Below are 27804 nucleotides of genomic sequence, written 5' to 3' on the forward strand. Positions count from 1 at the left end.
TTCTACTCTCCCAATAAATTCAAGCCTGTCTATAAAGGCAAAAAAATATTACGCATTTAACAAAATAATCTCACAACTTCTTTGAGAGATACAGAGGAAAAAGGATCCACAGATGTGGAGATCTGAATTTTTTAAGGTGCAGCAAAAGCTATTGCTGCCTTTTTATAAATACTGACTGGAGACATGGAGCAGTACAAAATACAGAAGTTAAGCATGCACTCTATTTTCTTTCTCACATGCTTTTTCATAGCACTGTTTTCAATGAAAATACTTCAGAGCATGAAAGAACCTGGGTTTCTTAATTTAAAAAATTGCAACCTGGTACTAGAGGGCTATCTGTTCTCTTGTTATAAACTCATCAACATTTAATAATATGCATCATTTACCTGAAAGAGTGGACTAAAATGTATGATTTATGTGGTGGTTTATTCATAGGAGAATGCATTTGACTCTGTAAACAAGGATCACAGCTGGTTCTCTCAGTTTGCATGATTTAATTTCTGAATGAAACCAAAGAAAATACATTTGGAAAAAGCACAACTAAGCTGTGGAATTCTTTACAATGCAATATGGTGAAGGTTAACCATATCATGAGATCAAAAACAAGAACAGTGATAAATCCATGAAGACTAGGTCATTAGTGGCTGCTAAGAGCAGCCTGGATGCAACCCAGATCAGAAATCCCAGAACCACTGGAAACTGGGAGAGCACATCAGAGCCAGCCACCCATACACAGCAGTGCCTCTCCAGACAGTAGCCAAAGACAGACACTTTGGCCAAACGAAGGGAATGGCAGCTCTTACATGTTTTAGGAACAGGCAGTATAAGGAGCACAACATTGTGCCTTGTGAAATCCCATCACAGAGAAGCGTTAAGCCAGCATCAAGGAGGCATCATGACTTCATACTCCCAAGCAGACAGCAGGAACAGATACAGGATGTCCTCACTTCTCTGCTATTTATTGATCTTCAGCTGTCAAGAATCACTGACTGACTGAAGTCCAAGACTCTCTTAAGCTTCCTTAGTCTTAACCAGCATCAGAATCTAAGCTCAGCATGATAAAATCACTGGCTCCCTGGCTACCTTGCCTGTGATTTTCCACGTAAGAGCTCTGACCTCTTGCATTTCCACAGTGTATCTTGTGTTGCAGGTCAACTTTGAAGGTTGTAGACTTCATCTCACCTGCTGACCCTGCCACCAAAGTTTTGTGTTGAAATGCAGCAGCAGGCCTTTCAAGTGCCTACTTCTTCTATAAGAAAATACTCATTCTAAAAATAGAGCACTAAATCCTAGAGCTGAGCAAAAGCTACTAAATCAGAGAAAGAAAAAGTCAGCTAGGTAAAAAAATGGTGTTGGTGAAAAAATAAGTAAATAAGTGGGAAGCTAGAAGAGCATTGATCATGCCGATGGCTGTGTTGGACCTGATGTTCCTATGTTTTTTCTGGAATTATTTTATCACTGTTAAAAATCAGCAGTTAACACGTTACAACAAGGTAATCATTATATTTCTATGTCTTGTATTTAAATGTACGGAAGATATTTACACAGTTGTCCTGGTTTCAGATAGATTAAATATATTTTTCTTCCTAGTAGCTGGTATAGTGCTGTGTTTTGGATTTAGGATGAGAATAATGTTGATAACACACTGATGTTTTAGTTATTGCTAAGCAGTGCTTATGCTAAGTCAAGGACTTTTCAGCTTTTCATGTTGCCCTGCCAGCAGAGTCTGGGAGTGCACAAGAAGCTGGGAGGGGACACAGAAAGGACAGCTGACCCAAATGAGGCAAAGGGGTATTCCATACCATATAACATCACAACCAGTATATAAATTTGGGAGAGTTGGCTGGAGGGGCAGCATGGCTCAGGGATTGGCTGGGCATCAGTTAATGGGTGGTAAGCAATTATATCGTGCACCACTTTTTTTGTCCATATTAGTATTAGTATTATTATTTTACCTTCCTTTTCTGTCCTATTAAACCGTCTTTATTTCAATCCATGAGTTTTATTTTTTTTTTCCAATCCTCTCCCCCATCCCACTGCAGGGGGTAGATTGATCAAGTGGCTCTTTGGTGCTTAATTGCCAACTGGGGTTAAACCACAACAGTGTTAGTTTCATACCCAAATATTTAAGAAATTAAAAGATTATGTTTGTGTGTGTGTGATTGTATACCCATGTCTACCTATATTTAATCTCTCTTGCTCTCTCTAGGGTGAAATTCTCCCTCTGGTCACATCAAGGTAAACCCAGAGTAGTTTGATGGTTATTGATACGTTTTCTTATAGCCTGTTCTAAGGTAACTCAGTGAATTTGACTTACAGGAGAAGAAAAAGAGACAAATGTGATTTTAACATCATCTTTTCAGTTTCTAAACTGTTTCTTGCTGTGACATGATACAGTATGGGACCACAAGAGGATTTCCAGCCCAACAAGAAAGACATTGCCAGCCCTGTAGAACAAGTGATGATTGAGTTATTGTGACAGTTCTCTGACTGCTCATCACTTGCAAGGACCAAGATGAAGAAATATGAATAGCTGCTGTAGCCAGGCGTAAAGCACTGATACCTGTATGCCATTGTCCATCTCATCTTATACCACGTGTGTTTTGATGTTGCCCATCTCACCTTTCTGTATCAACTGGAAAACTGGAATAGAGTTTAGGAATAAGTTCCTCTTCTTGCACCAACCCCTTGATCATGCAGGCACAGTGATAATTTCAGTTAAATACTATCTCTGGATGCTTGACTTCAATACAACATCCTGCTTCAGTCGAGCTTTATTTAGAGAGCCCTGCTAGATAACCAAGTCTGATTACACAGCTGGAGCCCTTCATCCAGACTTTTTCCTTAGTAAGTTACCCTGACTGGTTTTCCACAAAGTTTTCCCCACACTAACGGAGGTTAGGTTAAATCTGAGTACAAATGAATAAAATCTCCCTGCCTCCAGGCTTCAGAGAATACATTGATTGCTTTTTGTGTTCATGTCTTCCCTTGCTGTTTCTTATGATCAAAAAAACTGCAGTCCATTTTTAATTAAAATATCCCCATCTTTCTCTACCAAAGTTAGGTCTTCATTCACTATGACAGGCTCTCTGGAAAAGCGGCTCTGGGATGATTAAGGTCAATTAGCCACCAGAGGGAGCCCACATAGCCTCTTGAATGTAACCGGATCGCATTGTTAGAGGCAAAGCAAGATAGAAATGTGAGCTGCTCCTTTGTACCGTGTGTGACTATGGGGAGTATTTCAGTAAGGCTGGGGTAAGAATACAGGATGTGGCACCATAGATGCTTACAACAATAGGAGAGAAAATCCAGCTGCCAAAAATAGATATAAAAGAAAAACAAAAAAGTGAAAATACCATGAGTCCAGGTAAATTGGCACAGTTCTGACAACAGGACTTCTCTGATTTATCTTAGCTAAAAGTCAGGTCTGGAAAGTGTGAAGGGTTCAGTGGTCCAGTGTTTCTTCTTCTTGCCAATCTCAATGCATTTCAAAGATCAGATTGAAGCCAATTAGTTAATTTTGTTTCTTGAAGTAGAGAGCAGTTGGGATGATTTAATTAAAAGCTTAATGATTTTTATTAGGTTAGCATGGCCCACTCAGATACAGACTTCCTCCCCCATCTGCAGTCACCGACCAGCCTGACCTCAGGAGGAAAAAATTACTTCTAGTACTTTGTGTAACCCAAACAAGAAAAAGAGAGGCTGTGATGGGAGACTTTGAAGGACTGCTGCAACAAGCTTTGTGACAATCTTTTCCATGCCCACATATGCATGAGAGGCAGTCCCAGCTGTGGTTTCTTTATCACTTCAAGATTAGCTCTGTAGCTACCCTTAAAACAGGAAACACTTTTCTTCTTTTCAACCTCTGTCAAGGCTTACATAATAATAAAAAAATACACACACATGCACATATATACACATATATCTATTTATAGAATACCTCTCTACCTCCTTGTTACTAACATTTATCTAATTACAGTAACTTTAGTAGTAGCAATTGATCTTTTTAATTCCAATTCATTTGATCCTCGTCGGGCTACACATAGATGTGACTCACAGGCACAGCCTCCTGCTGCTTGGGACTGCTGCTTCCATCAGCCCTCCTGCACACAGAAACAGATACGTGTGTGAGCATACAGATTTAAGCTAGAGCATTCTTGGAAGCTTAGTTTCTGGCTAGAAACAATAGAGGCTTTTCTCCCAATCCGTGCAAAGTTGGTCTGTCAGTACTGTGAACAAGCTGGTGATGAATCTGACCAGAAGCTGGAAAGCTGTGTTATCGAAAATCAGTGTTAAAACTGATATGCTATGTTTGGCAGCAGAGGAGCTCCAGTCTTCCTGTACATTTTTGAATAACAGGCTCCTTCCCTTCCTTAGTGTTGCTTGAAGATAGCTCAGCTTCTGTATTGACCACTATTTTTTTTTTTTTTTGCAAAAATTATCCTTCTGATGAGGAGTTACAGATTTTGGAAATGTCAGGGCTTATATATCTGTAGTTAGAGAAGAAAGCAGGTTCTCCATCAATGACACAGTCTGAGGGTGCTCATCGTATAACTGATTTTTTGTGTGTGTGAGTCTAAAATCAAGCAAATTAGTGACAATACTTTCTTTCAGAGCTTTAACTGAATCAGCAAAACCCCATATTCAGAGTTAATCTTGTTAAAAACATCAATTTGATTTAGAGTATTGAAGGCAGGTAGCTGCTTTTGCTGCTTTCAATAGCTCTCTGATAAAGAGATTCATCTCTAAACAATGGGAATATTGTTAGGTGGGAGCACTGCTATTGCTGTCTGTGAAAGTCCTGTTTCTTACTATTCTGCCTCCATGCTACATGAGTTGTTGCTAAAGGTACAGTTAACAAGAAAACACTTGTTCTGTTGCCTCTGTAGCCTTCAGAATAGTTTTTAACTAAAACAAGAAAAAAACAAGAAAAGAGCTGAAAATCAACACCGTGGAAAGCAGACTATTTAGTAAACACTGCTATTAAGCATTAATAAATTAAGTACAAGAAAAATCACATCAATATGCACTGCCATTGAAATTCTACAGAAATTAAAGCTTACAATTGTGTTTGGTTCTTTTTTTGTTTTGTTTTTGTTTTTGTTTTTGTTTTTGTTTTTTTTTTTTTTTTTGTTTTTTGTTTTTTGTTTTTTTTTTTAAGAAGCGGAGGAAGAAACGAAATAAAAAGAGACCTTAAATAAAATACTGTCACAAGGTGGTTCTGAAGTAGGGACATGAATAGTGAGTTGAAATTAGTATTTATTTGTAAAGCATATGAATCTCAAAGATGTGCTATTTAAATATGCATAGTTTATACGCATGTGATCCAGAACACATTTTTCACAAGCAAGTGAGAGAACATCTAATGAGCAGTTATGAACCTTGACCACCCACGACCACTGCAGAAGCAACTGGAAATCATCACTGCACTTAGAAAGTTTTCAAATCAGCTCCCTGAAACTCGTATCAGAGGATGGGATCAGCTGCCCTCTGAAACAGTTTTTTTACCCTCTTGACAAAAAAAAGAGCACTTAGATGATTAGTCTTCATGGTCTGAAGAAATTTATAGCAGTGAGTTAGTGATTAGTGGGTTTAGACAGAAGGGTACACTTACCCCACAGCTTTGAATACCTCTAATTTGAATTGCTAAGCCACTTCCACATCAAAGAGACACAGGTCTGCACTACAGTTGCTTTAACTAAATAGTCTCTTTGTCTCAGTCTATATTCCCACTATAATCAAGAACTCTTTGTACCTGTCATGGTTTCAGGTCAGAGGGCAACTGAGCACCACAAAGCTGCTCATTCTCCCCTTCCCCTCAGTGCTGGAAAAAAGGAAAATAAGCTAACGGGTCCAGATTCAGGATAAGGACAGGGAGGGATGAATCACACATTATGGTCACGAGCAAAAAACAGATTCAGTAGGGGAAGAAAAAAAGAACATAGATTTATTACAGACATTCAAAAAACAACACTTAACAGACAGAGTAGGGCAGTGAGAAGCATTGCCACATCTTGAGAACACCTTCCCCCTACCCCTCCCTTCTTCCCAGGCTCAGATTTTCTCCCAATATCTTTACTCCCTCCCCCCAGCAGCACAGGGGGGAGGGAATGGGGGTGCAGTCAATGCTGCTGCTTCTTCCATCTTGGGGTGGGGAGAACTTCTGGAATTTCTTTCCCCTGTTCTAGCATGGTCCCCCTCTCACAGGAGATACTTCTCCACAAGTTTTCTCCAACATGAGTCCCTTCCACTGGTTTCAGCGTTTCCCTAGCTGCTCTGGTGTGGAACACCAACTTTCTCCAACTGGATTCCCTCCCACGGCTGCAGCCCTTCCTGAGCTGCTCCGGCATGGGACACCCCCACATGCTGCAATCCTCCCAGCGCTGAATTACAGCAGCGGGGGCTGCTTCTTCCCACAGGGTCCCAGATGCCTTCATGCTCAATCACCTGAGATGGCATGGGGCCCTGCACAGACCACATGTCAGCATCTGCTCCACTGTGGATCTCCATGGGTGGTGGTAGGAGTGGCCCTTCTGTCTCACCACAGGATACAGGGGGGTCTCTGCTCTGGCACACCTCTCGCCCACTTTCCTCCTCCATTCTTCCACTGGCCTTGGTGTTCACGCAGATGTCGTAACTCCTTCTCATAAGTCCAACTCTTCCTCCCAGGTCTCTTCTTAAATACCTTATCGCAGAGGTGCAGATAATTGGTTTGGCTTTGGCGCAGAGGTGGTTCTGACTTGGACCTGGGGGAGATTTGAGAAGCTTCTCACAAGGCGCCCACCACAGTAGCTCCCCTGCTACCAAAAACCCTACCAGTCAAACCCAGGAGAGCACCAAAATTTCTTTAAGATAAAAGGAAGAATAAACTGAATTGACTCAGCTATTCAACATGAACTTTCTATTCTTTTATACTACTGAACATTTACTGATATGTTTTAGATCTGACCCAAAGACTACATCTCTTGCTTTTTCAGTGATTATTTAATCAGCCATCTATCACCTTTCACATTCAGGAATAACAGGCCATGGTTAAGAATAGCAATATTTTCCTTCAGTCTCACCTGATACATTAACATCCCCCTACAGCCACTCTTCCTCATTTCCTTTATTTTAATAGAATTAAACAGATCATGCCTGGAAGTCAATAACAGATCCTTTGAACCACCCCAAGAAACTATGCTGACAGCTTCTACAGACCTTTCCACTGGTTGATCTCCTCCTAATTTTTAAACTCAATTTAATAATGGATACACTGCATTTATTGTGACAGTGTTCTTCTAAATCCTCCTTCTCCCTCCACAGAATATTCTTATATTGAAAATATATGAAGAATCACTTTAGGAACTCAGCATAGTAGAAGAAAATGTTAAAAATGCATTTTGAGCCATAAAAATAAGGTTTAGGGATACTTTTCTTTTTTGTCATATATATTCAGCTGTTTATATCAAAGATTTCAACAACTTTGATGAAGGATGGAACAGCCCCAAGCTAAGTAACTCATTCATCAGGGGTATCTTCATGACAAAAAAAAAAACAGTCTCAGCAAAGAAGGTTAATATCTTACAAATTTTCACCTGAAGATTCAAAAAAAATAACAACTTATTACTGGCTGCTCTTTCACTTTTTTACACTTTGTAGACACTCTATGGTTAGATGATTCATCTAAGTTCAAACAGCAAGTATAATACAGGGGAAACAGTAAAATCCAAACTCACTGAATATAGTCTTGTGGTCCAGATACTGAAGTCCTCCATCTTAACATCAGTGTCCAGAAAACATTAAGAGCTCAGGCAGAAGCAATGAAGTATGTATATATTCATATGTTCAGATAGAAACTTTTGTTCTCAAACACGACAGTTTAAGAGTGGGTTACATGCATAAAGCTACCATCTGGCATTTATGAGAAAAAGAACAGAAAACTGAAGAAAAAAAGTCACTCAATATATATTGTCTGATGTTATTCTGTAGTCTTTACTCTTAAGGTTTTTTTAAAATGTGTTAGTAACTTTAAAAATTACTGTTACAACATAAGAAAGTCCTCACAGAAGTATTTAATTTAAAAGGAGTTTTGAGCTAAAGTCAATAACAGCAAAGTGATGCTTCTTTCTAATGTTGAGCTAAAACAAAGGGAATGTTTTTTTGAAATAATGTATTTTTTAATTAGAGGTTTGGGTTTCTGTTTCAATTATAAACATGAAACCTGTTCTACATTCATGATGAAAATATGTCATGAAAACTGGTGAGAACAACTGTCCCTAACTTTAATGGAATGAACAGTATTTCTTGGGTTTTATGGCAATTAAGTCATGCCGCAGCACTGTTGTCTAGACAAGCGATCCAAATATTAGTGGGATGTCCTCTTATCTCCAGTTTCCCTTCATAACAGTTCTCCATCTCTGGATGGAAAATAAAAACTACATGTGTGCTTCCTTCCACCATCTTTTTACAGCAGAAGAACAAGTAGGGGGACAAATGCTAGATGCTGGCTGAAATATCTGAGCCGGAAGAGAGAAAGGAGAGGGAAATGGGAGCTGAAATCAATCTAATGTGTGTCTGTGTAACTCCTCCTTGTCAATAATTCATTTATTTTATTTCTAGACATTTTTTGAAAAAAAGGCATGCCACAACTGGATTCTTTTGTGCTCCCATGCACCATCTAGTTCCAGAAATACCATATTATTAATTTAGAGTGTACTTCAACAAAAAAAATTCCAAACACAAAGTAGAGCAAATTTCCAGGTAATCCATCTTCCAAGACTTCTCTTAGATTGTATGCTGGCATTCTTCTGACAGCATCATGACACTCATGAAAGATCCTCAGGCAGACAGGGCTTTTCAATTATTATTGCTATAAAGGAAAATCACTGTATAAGTGAAAACAATTCTTCTATTTTTACATGAGAAAAAGACTGTGACAAAGAATTCTTTCTATTGTAAATTACAATGACAACAATAAACCAAGAAAAAAAAATAAAACAACCCCTTGCCATATGAACCTCAAGTATGATCAGTTACTTCAAAATTAGCAATGACTTCAAAATATATCAGTTTTCTTTTTCTACATCTTTTGTCTACTTCAGTTAAAGCACTTTTTTTTTTTTTTTTCTTTTCATTATTTTTAAAAGGTTCTTATCAGCTACTTCTTATTTCTTAAGGGAAAGTGTTTTTTAACCCAAGACAATCTTACCTGTTTTAGTTTAATGTGTTTATAGTTTGGTGAGAAACCCTGATCTACAATGCCAGAAGTAAAAACAGTAATAATCAGGAGAAAGAGGAATGTAAAAATCAGTAAAGAAAATAAAATTAAACAGAGAGAAAAATATATCTGTAATAGAGATTAGAATTAGCATAACTTCCGTGTGGCATCACATTTGAACCTGTGAAAGAGTATGTTTTCACTCAAGAGTAATAACTGAACTCCTTGTCTTTCTCCTGTATTTGGACTGGCAGAGATGGAGTTAATTTTCCCCATAGCAGTCTTCATAGTGCTGTGCTTTGTATTGGTAGCTAGAATGGAGGTGATAACACACCAGTGTTTAGGCTGCTGCTGATCAAGGTTCACACCACATCCAGGCTGTGTCTCCAATCAGTGGCTCCCAACTGCCTCCACCAGTAGGCTGGCGGTGGGCAAGATCTTGGGAGGGGATGAAGCCAGTACAGCTGACCTAAATGGACTAAAGGGATATTCCATAACATATGAGGTCTGCTCAGGAATAAAAACTAAGAGAAAGAGTTGGGGGGGTTGGCTTTCATTATTACAACATTTCTCTTCTGGAGCAACCACTACACATACTGAAGCCCTACTTCCCAGGAAGTGGCTGAACATCGCCTGCTGATGGGAAATAGAGATGAAATCTTTTGTTTTCCTTTGCTTCTGCACATGGCCTTTGCTTTTGTTTTTGTTTTTTTTTTTTTGTTTTTTTTTTTTAAAAAAAAAACTGCATTTATCTTGACCCACAGGATCTTTTCCATCTTATTTTCTAGCACCAGCCCCAACTTTCTGAGGGATGGAGTGATAGACCAACTTGGTAGGCACCTGGTGTCCAGCCAAGAACAACACACTACAGTCCTTTTTGGAGCCCAAAGTGGGGGTTGACCCACTCCTCAACTGGACAGGGGAGAGAAAAATATGATAAAAGGCTTGTGGATTGGGATAACGACAGGGAAATCACTCAACAATTACCATCAGGGGCAAAACAGACTTGACATGGGGAAATTATGTTAATTTATTATCAGCCAAATCAGAGTAGGATGATGAGAAATAAAACAAAATCTTAAAAACACCTTCTCCCCACCCCTCCGTTTGCCATTGGTTCAACGTCACTCCTGATTTTCCCTACCTCCTCCCCCTGTCAGCAGCACAAGGGGATGGGGAACGGGGGTTGTGGTCAGTCCATCACAATGTTGTTTTTGCTGATCCTTGCTGATCCTTCCTCCTCAGGGCAAGGACTCCTCCCACTCTTCCCCTGCTCCAGAGTGGGGTCCCTCCCATGGGAGCAGTCCTCCAGGAACTTCTTCAACATGGCTCTTTCCCACGGGCTGCAGCTCTTCATGAACTGCTCCATCATGGGTCCTTCCCACAGAGTGCAGTCCCTCAGGAACAGACCACCTCAGCATGGGTCCCCCATGGGGTCTCAAGCCCTGCTCGAGTGTCAGCTCCTCTCTCCACGGGCCCACAGGTCCTGCCAGGATCCTGCTCCAGCACAGACTTCCCACAGGGTCACAGTCTTCTTCAGGCATCTGCACGCTCTGGCGCGGGGTCCTCCATGGGCTGCGGGGGCACAGCCTTTCTCACCATGGTCTTCCCCACAGGCTGCAGGGGAATCTCTGCCCCAGCGCCTGGCGCACCTCCTCCTCCTCTTTCTTCACTGACCTCAGTGCCTGCAGTTTTTCCTATCACATCTTCTCAGTCCTCTCCCAGCTACTGTTGCACAGCATTTTTTTCCCCTTCTTAAACATATTACCCCAGACGTGCTACCACTGTTGCTGATGGGCTCAGCCTTGGCCATCAATGAGCCCATCTTGGATCCAGCTGGCATTGGCTTTATCAGACATGGGGGAAGCTTCTGGCAGCTTCTCACAGAAGCCACCTCCTGTAGCTCCCCCTGCTACTAAAACCTTGCCATTCAAACCCAATACATCTCCTCACAGTACCAAATTTTTTTAAAAATAAAATGTCTAGGAAAATAAAAATAAAATTTTTTCAACATTTTTTTGTATGTACATATATATGCTTTCATTATATTTCCTGCTAAATATGCTATCTGTATTTCCTGTTGTCAGCTGCTAATCAAACATAACAGTTGCCCTGAAGAGGTGGTTACATTTCCTTTGTGGACTAAAAAGTGTAAGTGATTGTAAATATATGACTTATGCAGTAGGGAAAAAAATACCAATATTTCTACCGGTGAAAAATATTATGTGGGTTTAAAGGAAATGGGGATGGGACTTCAGAAGGAAGTGTAGTCATCTGAGTGCCAAATATTCAAGACATATTTGAGCAGTGGAGGGACGAGGTTGAAACTGTTAGGCCAGGAAAATCTGCATGTGCATAATACAAGAGCAGCAAAATTTTGCTGTGGAGAGAATGAGATTATTTGTATTTTTAAACAGCCATGAGAGCAGATGGATTTCTCTAACCTTAGGCAAATTAAACTGAGGTGTCTCAGATAAGAGTAGAGTAATATCCTCACACCAGAGAGAAATGGTCCTCAGGTAAACAAATTAGTTTGCCAGATGCCTAGAGTCAGAAATGAATCTGAGTCACACTGTCTGACAGACAAGACGTTTCCTGACCCAGATAGCTTATTGCCTACAGGTTTTCCTAAAATGATACCCTGTAGAAAAAGTGAGTGCCAGGGACATGTTGTTCTCATATGGAAGAGTTAGGCATAGGTCCAGAGCAGAAACTTCGAATTTAACCCTTTTTATTAATTGATATGTATATAATAATTTCTGTATTACAAAATTCTTGTCAGCAGTAGGATATCAGCATGTGCTAATGAGTTCACATCAGACAATACATACAAAAATAAATAGAACTCCAAGCATAGACCTTGTTTATTACAAAAAAGATTCACTTCATAACTAAGGAAATGCATGTGTTGTTTTCAAGGTCTTCATGCTAGTAACACACATATGCTAAATGTAATTGCAGGCTTAAAAATTTGAAAAAAAATAAAGTCACAAAGGACACCAACTGATGCCCTGAGAATACACGTTTTTTGCACTGCAATAAAACTTCTGTGCTGACTTGACCAACAAGATTATTTTTTTCCCTCTCTCCTAGCAGTATGTTTAAAGTAATGTTTATTCTTATTTTGACTGGTCTGTAGCATGACAAGCGCTCAAACATGGCAGAAGTCTTGTGGAGGAAATCTACCTCTGACAGAAACACACAAAATTGGGGTGTTTGTAGGTGTCACACACACTCTCATGGAGTGGCAGCCTACATGGTTTTGGTTTTCTGACTTGCAAGTAAAACAAATTATTAATGATTTTTTTACTACGCATTAGTTACTGAGCTCTGCATCCAAAAGACTCTGCACAGAAGATGAACACTGCATAAACTGTGGAAACAAACACACTTAGAAAATAATTTTTCTGGAAACCTGCTTAAATCTTGCCATAATTGTAAGAAAACACCATTCTTATTAGTTGAACAGCAATCTCTTTCCTGATCAAACATTGATAGCTATTTTTTTTTTTTTTAACTTAGAGTTCTTTTAAACTTTGATCTGTTCTACATTGTTGAGTCTCTTAGCCATACATGGGCAAGCAAGTTGGTGACAACTGAAATGAAAATGACAACACTAAAAATATTACTATTTCACGGTGGTTTCCAAGCTGTTTGCCACCGTGGTTCTCCTGCAGTGACATGTACTTTCTAAATTGGTTAGTTTATTAGATTGCAAACACAGGAATAGGATTTGTTTGTTTATGTCTTTTGTGAGATTTAGTATTTACCTGAATTTAAAAGGCAATTGATATCATCTGAGCCCAGAGGAAAGTTTCTGATTTTTTTTTTTTAAATGCCTTTTAAAAATAGCTTCTTTTAGTACATAGCACCATATTTTGAATTATACACTTTGGCACTAAGCTGCTATTGATGTTAGCCTGGGACAAAGTGTATCAGCTATGCTTAGAAAAGGCTTCTGGGCCCTCAAATCACAGATGTGCTTCTGAAAATATTATTGAAATATTAGATATTAAAATATTTTCTCCAATTATGAACTATTAAATTATTTCTCACAGAACAGTCCTCATATCTCCACTCACATAAACTCAAAATCACACAGAATTTCATGTATGTCTTTGGTTTTGTTCCTTCAGTGTATTTCATATTCCATATTCATTGCACAAAAAGATTTGCATAAAATAAGACTTTAATAAATCACAATGGCTGAAAAAAAACCCATACCTATATCTTAAAAAAGCTTAGCATTTGTTTTTCTTTGCTTAAGGTATGTACACACCTTAGAAAGAACAGATGTTAAATTAAATTAATATTTGCAATGTCTATGTGTAGATTTCTCCTTTTATCCAGTCACATATTTTTGGCAGTTCTAGAATCATAAAAAATGGTCCTACCTATCATATACATGCATATCAGTTTAAAACCAAATGAATATTCTGTTTCACTAGCAGGAAAAAAGTCTATGCACAATTGTAGCACTGAGAAAAGTCTGACCAAAAAACCTTTTTTATTTGCTGTTTTTGCTGTTTTTTGTTGTTGTTGTTGTTGGTTTTTTTTTTTTTTAAAAAAAAAAAAAGCATGATATCATGGGCAGCAGAGTAATTTCCAAAGACTCAGAAGACTCAGGATCAGGAGGTTATTAATTTCCAGCCAGAACACAATTATTTGCATCTTGCCTTAAATGATCTGTACTCTTAATATCACAAAGGCTCCTGAAGAATAGCTACTCAGATGTGTTGATCTACAGTACCTTTTTAAGATTTTGAGTTGTTCCAGGGTATGTATGTTTGGTTTTAGCAGATAAAAAAGATTAAATAAAAAGAGAATGGATACACATAACAAAAATCTGGACAGTTGCAGAACATACAGGCATCAATAATATGTTTCGGAGATACTCTATTTTGCACTTTATCAGTACTTATCTTAAAATGTTGAGAAAATATAAAATGTCATGTTGAACAAACGAGAATCATGATGTTATCCATTTCAAAATGTCAAAGTATAGCAACTGTAATTTGTCTTTTTTTGTTTTTGTTTTTGTTTTTTTTTTTTTTCCCCACTAACATGTAACTTCATATTTCAGGATTCTCAGAATGTGAAGAGATAAATTATTCTTTCTTAATCACAGCTTGTCTTTCATATCAGAGCAGTATAGGTTTGTTTGTTTTTTTTTTTTTTTTTATTATTATTTGCTACACACAGCAACAAATTCTTAGTATTTGGGTGAGTGTAGATACAAATTTGTAGTTACAGAACCCCTGTCCTTTGCATATTCAAAACTCCTATTAACATTATCAGAAGGCAGGAATTTGTAAGGAAAGCAGAACTGAGTCTTTTAAACAATTTAATTTTTTTCCTTGCTACCATCTTCATCTTCCCCTCATACAGAACAGACCTTTTTACTTAAACTTCCCCACTTGTCATCTTCAAAAATATCAATCTCTTCAGAAAAGAAAACAAAGCAAAACTCATTCTAGATCAAAGCTGACCCAGAATACATGGTGCACTAGTGGCCCTGGAAGAGAAGCACAAGATATGAAGGTCACGGGAGGATCCTGAGAGACCACTGAAATGAAATTTCCTGACATAAGAAGCTCAAGAAATCTATTTCTCCCATGCCAGGCTGTGAGAGAGAGGGCTACAAGTGCTTTCTGGCTGATCTGAGATGCCCTGCCACCTGGCCTGTACACACTCTGCCCGAATCACCGCTCATCTTCCTTGGTCTGTCTTTGCTTCTGGGGGGAGCGCATTAGCAAAGGGGGTGCAGGGGCTGTCCTGACTGGTGAATGAGGGGGTGACTGGTTCCCAGATAATAAGCATGCTGGGGAAGGGGCCCTTTTTGCCTGCTGCAGCTTCAGGAACACCATGAGAAAGCAGGGAAACCTGAGGGAGACTGCAACCTCCCTCTCCTTTGGCAGCAAAGGGTAATGCTCCTCTCTAAAAAAGCATTCAGACACCCCCCTGCCAGCTCCCTCAGAACTCGCTGTAGGCTGTGCGTGCAGGCTGGGAGTCAGCTGGGAAGCTACCACAGGCTTGTGCTACACCTTCCTCGTGCTTACCCAGACCCCTCCGAAATTCACATTTTTGAAGTCCAGACATTCCTTCCCAGATTTCTTCCAAATTCTTACTTGGCTCTTGCTAGCATTTCTGAAAACAAAACTAATTCATGCATGACACCTCCAGTGTACCAAGCTGATGTATAAGACTGGGATTACAAGTTAATGTCAGAATATTAGATGTAGTTTGCAGTTAGCTGTCTTTGGGGACTGATATGGCTGCACAGCCCTTTCTGAGCATGTGACACACCGCTCACATTATAAGCCACTAACAGCATTATCAAAAATCTTAGCGATATTCTTCTACAGCATAAATGAATGGCTGCATATGCAGTGTAACTACTAGAAGTTTGCTCTGGTTGTGTTTCCTTGTCCTCATTTTGTGTCTGCAATACATTAATAATAGTCTTCCTAGAGACAATTACTCAAAGAAACCACATCTACATGTAATATTTTCACAACTCCTATTTTGCAGGATAGTGTTCTGATACAGTGGCTGCCTTTTGTGCTCTCTCTCAGAACAAATCAGAGCTTAATAATAGAGCAAGCATAGAGATGTACAGAGAGTGAATTAAAGTCACCTCCACTTTTCCTAACAAACACATTTCCATCTGTCATCCCTGTAACAGCTTGTGAAGGCAAAGAAATTTCAGCTTGAAGAAATGATCTAGAAAGAGCCAGTCACTGCATTTGCATTGATTACTGCAAATATGCTGCTGTAAGGGTGAACCTGTTTGGGAACTGGAGTCTGAACTCTTATAATCTCATATAAAGGTACAGGAGGGAAAATGGGAACCTAGGGAAAGGCATAATTATAGTGTCTTCCTGTCAAATGGTTGGAGGGATAAAATGTCATCTTACTGCATAATAAATAAATGAGAATTTCAATATTTAAGTCCTTGTCAGAGAGAAGATCTGTCACAAAATAACCATTAATTTCTATGCTGCCTCGAGGGTAATTTTTCACCATTGAGGGCATTTGTTAAATGCTAATACAAATTAAATAAATGCTTATGAAGTCCGAGATATCCAATCAAGAAAACCCAGAAAAGATTAAAATGACATCTCCCACCCCTCTTACAACAGTTGCTGGCTGTGATATCCAGATGTGAAGTACCTAATGAACATAATGGCATCTATTTTAGGAGCTACTGTAGCATTAATATTACTTTGCAGATCAAGACACATTAGAAAAAAATTAAAGACAAGGAAATTGTGGTGTCCCCATCATTTGACTTCATCAGTGGCACTTTGTTGTTTATTCTCGAAACCTGTCAGACTCTCAGTAAACAACATTATTTCAGTGTCATTTATATTCACCAGGAAATCCTAATAGCTGCTGAGGTAACCTTGACTGCCAGTCACGAACATGAATGGTAACCAGTAGCGACCACATTTAGGGCTCTGGTCACATCATTCTTATCCAGACAGTCCCTGCTTGTCCTTTCTTCACACTTGCTTTTCTTTGTATCATCCACATTACTTCCTTCTTTACTCCATCCTCTACAATGAATCATTTCTCTCTATCCTTAAAGAATAGGTGTAAAAATATTAAAATTGATATTTTTTCTCAACAACTAAAAGTATTTTTTAAAAAAATTACCACTATACAGCACTGAGGTATATTTTTTCATGTAAAATCAAAACCAGGGTAAAGAAAAAATGGTTACATTATTTTCAAACTTTTTTCCTTATCTAACAAAAGTTATTATTTTTTTAAAATTTAATATTTCCCAAGTGAAATAGTTAATATCAAACCCCACCGTTTCACTGAATCCAACTTTTATAGTGCGTTCTTTTTGTAATCCCACTTTTGACAAATGTACTGCTCAGAAAAGTCAAGTAGCCTACCCCTTCTACTGGCATCCTCCTTCCATGAACTTCTCTACCTCCCTGTGGCAGCCTCAGTGCCCTTGTGTGACAGGGAAGACAGAGTAATGAGTAGCAGCCAGAGTTCAGGAAGCAGAGTAGCAGCCGATGAATACCAAGACCATTGCAGAAATCCTTGGATTTGTGAGATCTCTCTAAAGTCAAGGGGGATTGTCACTGGAGGCAGCATTTTGGAGAATATCCCTCAGATGTTGCCTGAACTGCCAGCCAGGATTTGACCTTAACCTTTCAAGAAAGGCATATCAAAAACTCAAGGGTTATACTCAGATTTATCAGGAACTTAATTGGGAAAGCTTCAGAATCAAAATTTATACAGACGCACCAAAGGCCAAAGCCACAGATGCAGAGACATCTCTCCTCACCTACCATCTTGCTCAGCATTACCCTTGATGTCTACTTAGCAGAGATTTTTCCCCTGCCTGCAAACAAGTGATCATTATTTCACCCAGTTTCACCTGGTTAGCTATTATCTAGATGCTTAATTCCCTCCCTCCCCCACCCCATTCTGTTGCCATAGAGATGGGAAGCACAAGGTGAGAGCACAGTAGTGTTTTGTTCACAAAGCAGGGATCACCCACTAGGCTTGCAGAGTGCTTAAAGCAAGCTCCTTCGCTGAAAAATGGAAAGGCTTTTTTATGATGGCACTTGGGTGTTTTTATAGTCATTGTGCCTCAAATAGTTTCCTAAAAGCCTATCTGAAAAACGTCATGACCCTAGGCAGTCTAACTACATTTTTTTTTTTTTTTTATGTTTCCCACATCATCATCATCATGAAGTATAAGTCTGGAGGGCAAATCTGGCCTTCAGCTATACCTGTGAAACCTCATCGACTTCAAATCAAGGTCGTAATGACATGTGTGCTTGGAAGTGAAGTTGCACAGTGGTAGGTCAGGGTATAAAGTGCCCAGAAAGCTTTTGTTACTGCTGCCAAGGTGTCAGGTGAAGAGAACCCAGCTTAATTGTTAAAGCCCAGAGTGAGCTTCAAGGCTGGCAGCTTAAACAATAAAAGGATCTCAGGAAAACTGTTTCAAAGAGTGGTGTTGAGATGTAACTCAGACACATCATGTCCATAGAAACTAGGCAGGAGAGAGTTGTTCATCCAGGGTACAAATAATTAATCTTAATTTGTAAGTACCCTGCAAAACACATCTGTACCTGGGAACACCAGGGTCTTTACAGTTTTAACAGACATCATCTCTAAATCTTAGAGAGCATCTTTCCAGCAGACATGACCCTGCTTGAATACACTGCCAAGAGAAGGAAAACAGGAGCTTTTCTATTTAAAAACATTTGATGAACTGTAGTTTAGAATGGTTATTGGTGCATGAGATAGTGATAAATAGTCATGTGAGGTTTCCACAGACGAACGAGAATGTAGCTGAATAATGGCATGTTTTGCTCATTTAGCTACTGGATTGCTCAAAAGCAAGATTTGCATCTACAATTTCTGCAAGTACTTAGAAGATTGAGAAAAAAAAAATAATGTCCTATTTGAGGATTGTAGCCTGGCTGAGAGTGTTTATACTTGGAAATCTGATGCAGGTTTTATATCTGATATTGGTGGCTTTTGTGAATCATACATATTCCTTCCTTACAGCATCTAAATATTACCACTCCTCAAGGAATAACAAGCCCATTAGTTTGGGGAAAAGAAAAAAAAAAAATGGAGTTAACATTAATTTTTCCCTTCCTTTTTGTTCTGTGAAGCAACATTACATGACTTCATTCACTACTCAGTGCAAGGCACACTTTATGGTTCAGTCCTGCAGCAGTAAGCTTGTGACCAAGCTTTATATTCTTCTGCCATTAAACATCCAGTATTTTATTCCACACAGAGATCAAGAAAAGAGGTAAAATAAAAGCTGTAGAGAATATGCTGAACAGGTTAAAGAAGCATTTCATTTTTGTGGCTGTGCCATGCTATTTTACTAGTTTCTTTAAAATAGTGCTACGTAAGCACTCTTAGAGTGGAAAGGATGCTGTAGAAATCAAGTTCCACAAAAATAGCTCTAGAGCAGTAAAACCATCAAATTGCTTTATACCAGTGTATTCCTTGATAAAGCAGGATGGTATGCAAGACTTATGTGTTGCAGATGAGAAAAAATAATTTAATTTTCTGGTGTTGTGCTTGAGAATGCCAGAAAATTGAACTCTCTCAGCTCAAACTGGACTTATTTCAAATATCTGCTGCCAGACAGAATATTCCTTCTGACACAATTCCACTTACCATGTCCTTTGCAATCCAAGAGCTCTACTGTTTTCAATCAAAGAGAAAGGAACATAATGCAAAAGCTGTCATCTGCTATGGATGGCTACAACCTCAACATGCCTGTGGGAAGTTTTGGAGAAGAAAGCTGCTTGTAGAACATTTATTTGGTGAATCTAGTTTAGATTGAGCTTGACACTGAACACTGTCATAGGTAAAATGAAAGAAAGATAGAACACATTTAAGAGGAGCAGAAAATGTTCTACGAATTAGAACAAGATACTTTTTTAAAATTGAAACTATTTCAGTCACCCTCACCTGTAGACCGATAATTGGCAGTGACTAACCCTATCAAAAATATTAAGAATTATAATCAAATATTTTATTATGAATCTTTAACACAATATTTATGTCCTCTTTGCTTCCAGAACACTGAAGGCTAAATAAATATCAAGACTCATCCCTCAGTTTTCAAAATTTGTTCCAGTGGGGTTACAATAAGTAACTTCTTGTTCTACCATCTTTTTGTCACCTCATTGAAGACAACTCTCATGTCCCACAGCAGTAGAGGAGAGAATGGGATAACACAGTTTCTTAGGTGATTATTGGAGAATTCTAAGACAGTGAAATAGAGTTCATGTGGAATGAATCATAAGGATAACCAGCGTATTAGAGTCATTAGTGGATACCGTGAACATTGCTATTTCAAGGTATTTCTCTCATTTCTAACAGTGTGCATAATATAAAATCTGAAGAAATTCAAATTGTGTTTTCACAGCTGCAGCCTGTGTCAGACCAGAAGGAAAATATATGGTGACAGCGATTCAGAGCACTATAACTATGAGAAGATGATGGACACTTCAGCTAGTATTTCTTGATGGCGTCTCTGGCAAAAGCTTCTAGAAGGCACGGCAGTAAAAATGACAGATCATACACCTCAGACCTTGACATATCTAGTAGTCACATTAACGAATTTCACTGCAAAAAAAATACACTACCTTGCTGTTGTTTTAAATGTAGATTGAGGATAGCACGCAGAGTGCAAATGTGTCTGCTTGACTGAGTGACATACCTCCATGATCTTCAGTTACCTCATCATTTACCCATATAGCACATACATCCATCTAATACACATTAGAATACATTGTGTTGCCTGTGTTCAAAGCAATCAGCCATTGCTAAATCTTCATGCTATGACGATTGTCTGTGGCTTGATTCTAGGTAGTCTGGGCAATCAAGCATACAAGCGGAGGACAAACATTATCTTGCACTGAAGTTCTAACTTTTCACATATATATTTTGTAGAATAATAACATATGGCCCAAGGACATTCATACATTATAAGTTCAAAGTTGCGGTTAGTATTTAACATGACTAGTGATGCACATCTTACAGATCTGTTCTTAAAAACAAAGAGAATCTATTATCTTATGTTTTTGAAAATAGCATTTCTCTGTTAAATGTTCATGCAATGAATTTACGTAAAACTTTACACTTTAAAGTGTGCTGGTGCCCAACACTGCAGAAGACAAGCCTGATCATTTATAGAAGAGCTCCTCCGCTAAATGTCACTTAGCATTTTTAGATACTAATGGTGAGTATATATAAAGAAGACAGTAACAAAGGAGATGAACAGAACTGTAAAATAGATAAGACTTGCAACTAGAGAGATCTGGCAAGATCTGTACTCTTGTTTAACTTACAGGGCTATCAGTATATGTGCTCAGATGCAAACTTTGACCCAGCTCCAGGAGAAGCCGCAAGTCTGACAGATAACACACACACAAAAAGATTGCTTGACACATTAAAGCAGCAGTTTTTGACTTCACGGGTGAGCATTCTCTTTAATAATGTGAGCTGTCACTGAGCCTGGTGTTAAAGCAGGCTCCAGATGATCAGCGCTTCATTTACAATGGTACAGGGCAGTACTTGAGTCTGATGGAGACAATACTTAGACCATCTACCCACTCAAAGTGAAGTTCGGTAACTGATATGCTGATTGTAAAAAATGAAAAAAAAAAAAAAAAAAGGCAATCATTTCCAGCCTTGAAGTTTTCAATTGTTTCTACTCACACGGCCTTTTCTCACTGATGATGACTGTGAGGGCCTTAGTACTTTATCATACAGATGGAGGAGGTTCACATTATCCCAATCTTCCTGGGATGTGCACACATTAATCTCTCAGGAAGACTGGTCCTTAGAGTGGGGTGAGAGTGACTGGAAAGAAGCAAAAGCAAAAGAGGGTTTTTACAGGGGAAAGCTGGTGTGTCCTAAAGCATCACTGCAATAAAAACATCATGAAAAGAAGAAAATCCTACCTCAGGCTATGCCTGCTGTCTCTAGCTATGCAGAAAGCATGTCTGGAATCCCTTTTTCTGTTAAAAAAAAAAAAACCCTAAGTCTTATCCAGAAATGCCAAGAAAAAAAGAGTATGAGATTTCTGCTACATCTGAAAAAAGTTAGCTCTTAAAGGAACATAAGCTATTTTCCCATGGTACAGTTCACAATCAGTGATTCATGCATTTTTATTTCTACTTTCATCCCATTACTGATGGTATTTGTACAGTTAACTGAAGTTTTTTATTTATGGTAGCAAATAGTCTGTCCTAACAGCGTTTTCATTTCAAATTATAAGCTCCTGAAATTCCTCAGCCTTGATGCCTTTATGTTTTCTCTTCTTCTACTTTCTCAGAGGTTCAGAAGTAGAGGGAGCCATGGGCTTATTTCTTTATAGCACAGCTTCCAGGAAAAGACCTGAAATACTTTTATCATTTGCAGGGCCATATATGCTGAAGTTCATGCTTCCTATTAAAGATTTTTTCAAGACCAGGTTTATAGTGTCTTTGTCATCTCACTTAGCTTGTTTGCCTTTATCCTACCTCATTCTCTTGACTTACTTCATAAACTTTTTTATTCAAAGATATTTAGAAAGAAATTTCAACTTGACTAAAAACAACAGAAGCTTTGTCATCAACTTCGAAAAAGATGGAGTTTTGCCCTTACAATTTGGTATCTCAGCATTCACAGTGTTATTTGAGTGAGCTTTTCAGCTGTATGATGCTTGAGGCAGAAATATCTAATTTTGTGTTTGTGTACCACCAAGCTTAATTGTTCCAACTTCCAGTTGGAGTATTTAAATAAATACTAGTGAAATAGTAAAGGAGCTCTTTAAGAGCTTAAAATAAAGACCACAAGCAGCTTGAAAGAAATGACACCATATAAATGTTAATTTTCCAATTTCAGTATATTCCACTTAACATACTACTAACAGTAAGACAAACAGCATGTTCAGCTTGCACTTTATTGCCTCATCAATGGACTTACCCGTTCTGCTGAGTCTGTTTTTAGCCTAGATACATAACACAATCCATGCAAAATATTACATTTTCTAATCTTTAGCTGAACAATAAAAGTTTTACCTTCCTGATTATTTTATTGCATTTTTCAATATGATTTACGTATTGCCTCAAATTTAAGTACAGTGCACTTTTTTTGAACTTTTTTAAAATATAAAATGCTGTAGAGTTTAATCAGAATAACAAATAATATAATATACATATGTAAATAAGATCCTGTGAGAACATTAACCACCATCTTCATACATAAGAAGTGTAAAATCATATATGTGTTATATGAGACCCTTATGATATGAGACTGGCACTAATAAGAACAAAATTTTAACCAATAATGTTATCCTCACAGGATTTCTCTAGATAGCAGAACTTCATTTATCACCCAATACACACTACTCAATATAGTCAAGCTTCCAGCTGACTTCCATAATTTTGAGTATCACTATAAAATAAATGTTTAGTAAAAAACTCTAAAGCTCTGAAAATACATCCAGTGGTAATATCTGCATATATACAGACTAATAGATGATTTATCCTATAGTTATTTACTTACATGTATATATAGCTATAAATACAAGGACTAAAATCTGGACTTCTCCTGTCTTCAAAAGGTAATAGATTCCACCAAATTAAGTATATAACTGTATTTACACATTGTCTCAGGAATAGAAATAAGTTGAAAAGCTCCATGTGAATTCTGCATATTACCTCAGTAAAGGTATTATGAAATCTCTAGTAAGGCATTTCTATAACAATACAAAATAAAATAATTTTAAACATGAGATACCAGCGGCACTTAAACACTTTTCTACACAGTAATTAAGTTTATTCCAAGTCTGTAAAGCTTCATGGAACATTTGGGTAAATGCACTATTAGAAATATTATTTTTATAAGGATCACAGCAGTAAATATACCATGTGGGAGTTTCAGCACCAGACCCCGAAGAAGGAACAATGCTACTGAGGAGGAAAGCCACCTCCTGTTCTGTATTTCATAATGTGAAGGAACTGTGGAGAGTTTGCTGCTTAATGTCTTTAAGTTGCAGGCAAAGTCAGCAGTCATCATTCCAAGAGCTCATTTGTTTGGGTCAAGCAGAGAAAATCGTCAAACACAGTTATAAACAAAGCTATAGAGACAAGGCAAACAATGCAGTTACACCAGCTTCCTGGCTGTTTTACACTCAGATTGACATTGTTCCTGCGGGGTGAGGAAATGGGAGGAAAAGGGTACTCTGAGGTCTTACCTTACTTATTTTGTACTTTCTGCTGCTCCTATTCAAGGTAACAGTAAATATGGCATAACTGAATAAAACAAAGGAATAGAATTCATCCAGCTATGTTATTTTTTTAAATACAGCTTAATTAACCTGTAGAACTCACTGTCGTAAGCAGTAAGGTTAAAAGGTTAATGAGATTCAAGATAGTTTCATAGTATAAATATGCAGATATGTTAGATAAAATACAGGTGCATGAGATACTGCACCCACCAGCCTGTTCCTCACATTCTGTGTCAGGTTAATAAAGTATCACAGAGGATGTTTATTTTTATTTGGGTTTCTCTTACTAGCAAGCAAGAACACAGGTCAAAATTGGGAGGCTGAGCAGATAAAGCACTAGTTTGTTGTGCTGTAACATTTATTTTCTTCCATGTTATCTAGTACCAGAGTAGATAGGTACAAGAGACTAGTATTGGAATTAGTAAAGTGAAAAGAAAAAGTGGCCCACAGTTATATTATGAGGGAAAATAACATTTTATTTGCAGGGATTTTTGGTGTTTTGATTTTCTTTTCCTAATTTTTCTCCAGAAAACAATGCATCTCTTACCATAAAAATGAAGACAAACTGCAGAGAGATGTAGTAGACTCTCAGCTTAAATCCAGACATTGACTTGCAAACATCATTTTGGCTACCAAATGTTCAGCTGCATCAGCCTCATCAAACATGGTTAGCAAAATAATTCCTTTGATATCTCAGTGACAATAAGTAGTTTAATCTTGTTGATAATGTTTCTATAAAAATATGACCTTCACCACCTAACTTTACTTTGCAAGAAACTCCGATATTTTCAGTATACAGATCCAACAGATTTTATGGCAAATGAGCATTGGCATGACAAAGCATGACAAAGATGATGTACCTACTAATTCATTTCAAGGAAGACAGGATTTCACTTTCTGTAAGTGCACTGCAGGAATTAATGTTAGAATATTATGATCAGCACTGTTTACACATGGAGTCTGGTACCCATACAAATCCTGCATGTAGATAAAGAGCATCAGTAATATGCTACAGGGTTCAAGATAGTGAGAGTACAGATCATCGCTTCTGTCTTTTTGCCATTTTTTTTTTTTTTTTTTCCTTTTCAGAAGAAAAGCAACCAGGGAATTTAGGACCCTCAGATCAGTCTCTTACAAGCTTGCAGTTGCCTAGTACCCAGGGTCAAATCCAAAATCCAACAAAGCAACAAGGGTCCCTATATTTCAAGAAGATAACATGGAAAACAAATGAGTTGCTTGGAGTTTGCTGCTCACAAGTGCTGGCTACAGCAATACAAATGAAATCCTGTTTCCCCTCAGGGCCAAAATACATACATGGTTCAGTGAAGGTACCCAATTTTTGATGCTAAACCGGTCACTGAATATAAATAAACAATCCTTAGTGTTCTATAGAAGCCAGTTTCACTATCAGCTTGATACTCAAGCTGCTGTGCCTTGTCCCTGAGCAGCAGTGTGAGTCTCATCCCTTGCATCTCAGCCTTGACAGGAGGAACAAAAGATATCTAACTCCAACAGCCTACTGCTTTGAGCCTGTACAAATGTCTTTGCTCTTCTTGCTCTTTCATTACACCTGTTCCAATACTATTATCCCAGGGCTGCCACATCTTTTTAAAAAAAAGATCGTATAGAAAATCACACAAAGTGACACTCAACCAAACCAAGAAGCAACTGGAATTACAAATTTGTTAACTGAATTTGATAGATGCGTGACCTATATAGACGTGCTTAGGAAAAACCAGATTTTGGATACATCTATAATGATCAGCCTGTATAGACTATAAAAGGTGAGCTACTGCATTTAACTGATAAAATCAAGGCTTATCATATTTATTGATTTCATTTTTATATTTATTAAAAACAATAAAATGCCATTATGAATATTGCACAACAGATCATATACTAATTTCTGCTAAAAGGAATAGCCCTTTTTTATTGCATATCTTTATATTCCTCTTTGACTTTCTGTAAAATACAAACCATAGTACTTCTAACTCCTGATGCTGGCATACAATCAATTGCTTCTGGTCAATCTGTAGCATATCTATGGAAAGTCATCCAGTCTCAACAAACATTTCCAGGAACAGAGAATATACTTGCCCCAATATATAAATTTTCTTGATGTTAACATATTTTGTGCTTTTTTTTTTTTTTTTTTTTGTCTCTGTAGTCTATAAATGCTGAGTCCATTTTTTTTTCTCCTTTCTGCTAAAAAAACACCTGATTCATAGTCCATGTGCTCAGTGGAAACTCTCCTTGTGAATATCACTACAAGTTTCTCAGTCTCTGTTATTCTTAGTGTTTTCTCAATATATATGTATGAATAATAAACAAGCTTCCTGACAGACTATCAAAACACTCAAACATAAAATTTTAGATTTCATGAGATAAAAAGGAGCAAATAATTAATATTTCAGGCCTACTACATTTTCCTGGGTTCTAAGTGAAACCACCTTCATTATGTTATCAAAGCAAATATTAGTCACAAATCAAAACATCTGAGAAGAATCTAAATGAAATATATTTTAAATAAAGGTGTTATTTAAGCCAGCATAAAAAAGAGGCATACCTCTGAAAACACACACCAGCTATTTCCATAGTAGTGTTGTTTGAAGGAAATGATTGAGCTCTTTGGTCTGGCTCAAACCCAGGATAATTTCCAGTAGCACTGTCTGAGCCACTACATTGGATGGAAACTGGTGGGAAAGAGAAGTCAAATCCCAAACAGTATTGTTTCTGTTAGTCTGTGTGATAAAAGCTCATTTACACACCCACAGAGGAACATACAGATAAAATGGCAGGAGAGGGAGACAAAATACCCTGTTCTGGCTCCTCCCCGGCTTGTTCATCCATGCCATGCACAAGATCAGCGCAGTCTGTCACACCAACTTATTATACTCCATTTCTAACTCTTTCTTGGTTGAGGGACTCCCTGTTCTATGTACATAACTGTTCTCCCTTCATTCCAGCTCTTTTGGCTTCTTCCCACTCAGTACAGCATTGCTGCCTTGCTTCAACCAGTTCAACAGCACCTGTACGTGCTATAAACAACAACAAAGTTAACTAGTTTAAATTAAACTCAAAAATATTAATAAAGGCTTCGTAAAAAAATTAGGTGATTTCATAAAATGTGGCTTAAGTATCACTAAAGATGCTTAAACCAATGAGATGAAAACCTTCTCCCTACAGAGGGACAGAAAAGAGCAGTTGAAGTTGGCAGTGGAAGAAGCATATACATGTTAAATTGTACCTGCTGTAGCGGAAAGGTAAAACATGAAGCCACATATTCACACAGCTTGATGGTACACACTCTTGGCTTGATGATATTTTTTTTTTTTTCCCTCTTTGGCAACTTACGTAGCGAAACCTGTTTGTCACAAATTTTACGTTGCCAGAACAATTTAAGAAGCAGTCAGGCATAAAAAATAGTCTAAGGAACAGATCTCAACCAACCACATGCATTCCTTTCTGATAGCTGATATTTCTTTTCATCAGAGAGACCATCTCTCCTTATCACCAAAAAGATAGTAGTTATGTTCAAAGTTCCTTTCAGATTTGTTATTATTGCTGATTATTCTCCATTATCACTGCCCATCAGTCTAAATTACTTGCATCAGTAGTGGAGTAAAACGCTGACGTTATACATTTATATGCATCACCTGAACTGGAATTGGTTTTGTTTTTTTGTTTATTTATGACATCAAAAAGACCTAAGTATCAGATACAAGCATTCTTAAATTTGGGTATAATTTTGGTACTACTTCTACTACTTTAAAATACAACATCCTTATAACACTCTACAGACTTATGAATCTAAAGAATACGA

Source organism: Tyto alba, unplaced genomic scaffold (genome assembly GCF_018691265.1).
Source record: "Tyto alba isolate M040663 unplaced genomic scaffold, T.alba_DEE_v4.0 Super-Scaffold_27, whole genome shotgun sequence".
NCBI classification, from domain to species: domain Eukaryota; kingdom Metazoa; phylum Chordata; class Aves; order Strigiformes; family Tytonidae; genus Tyto; species Tyto alba.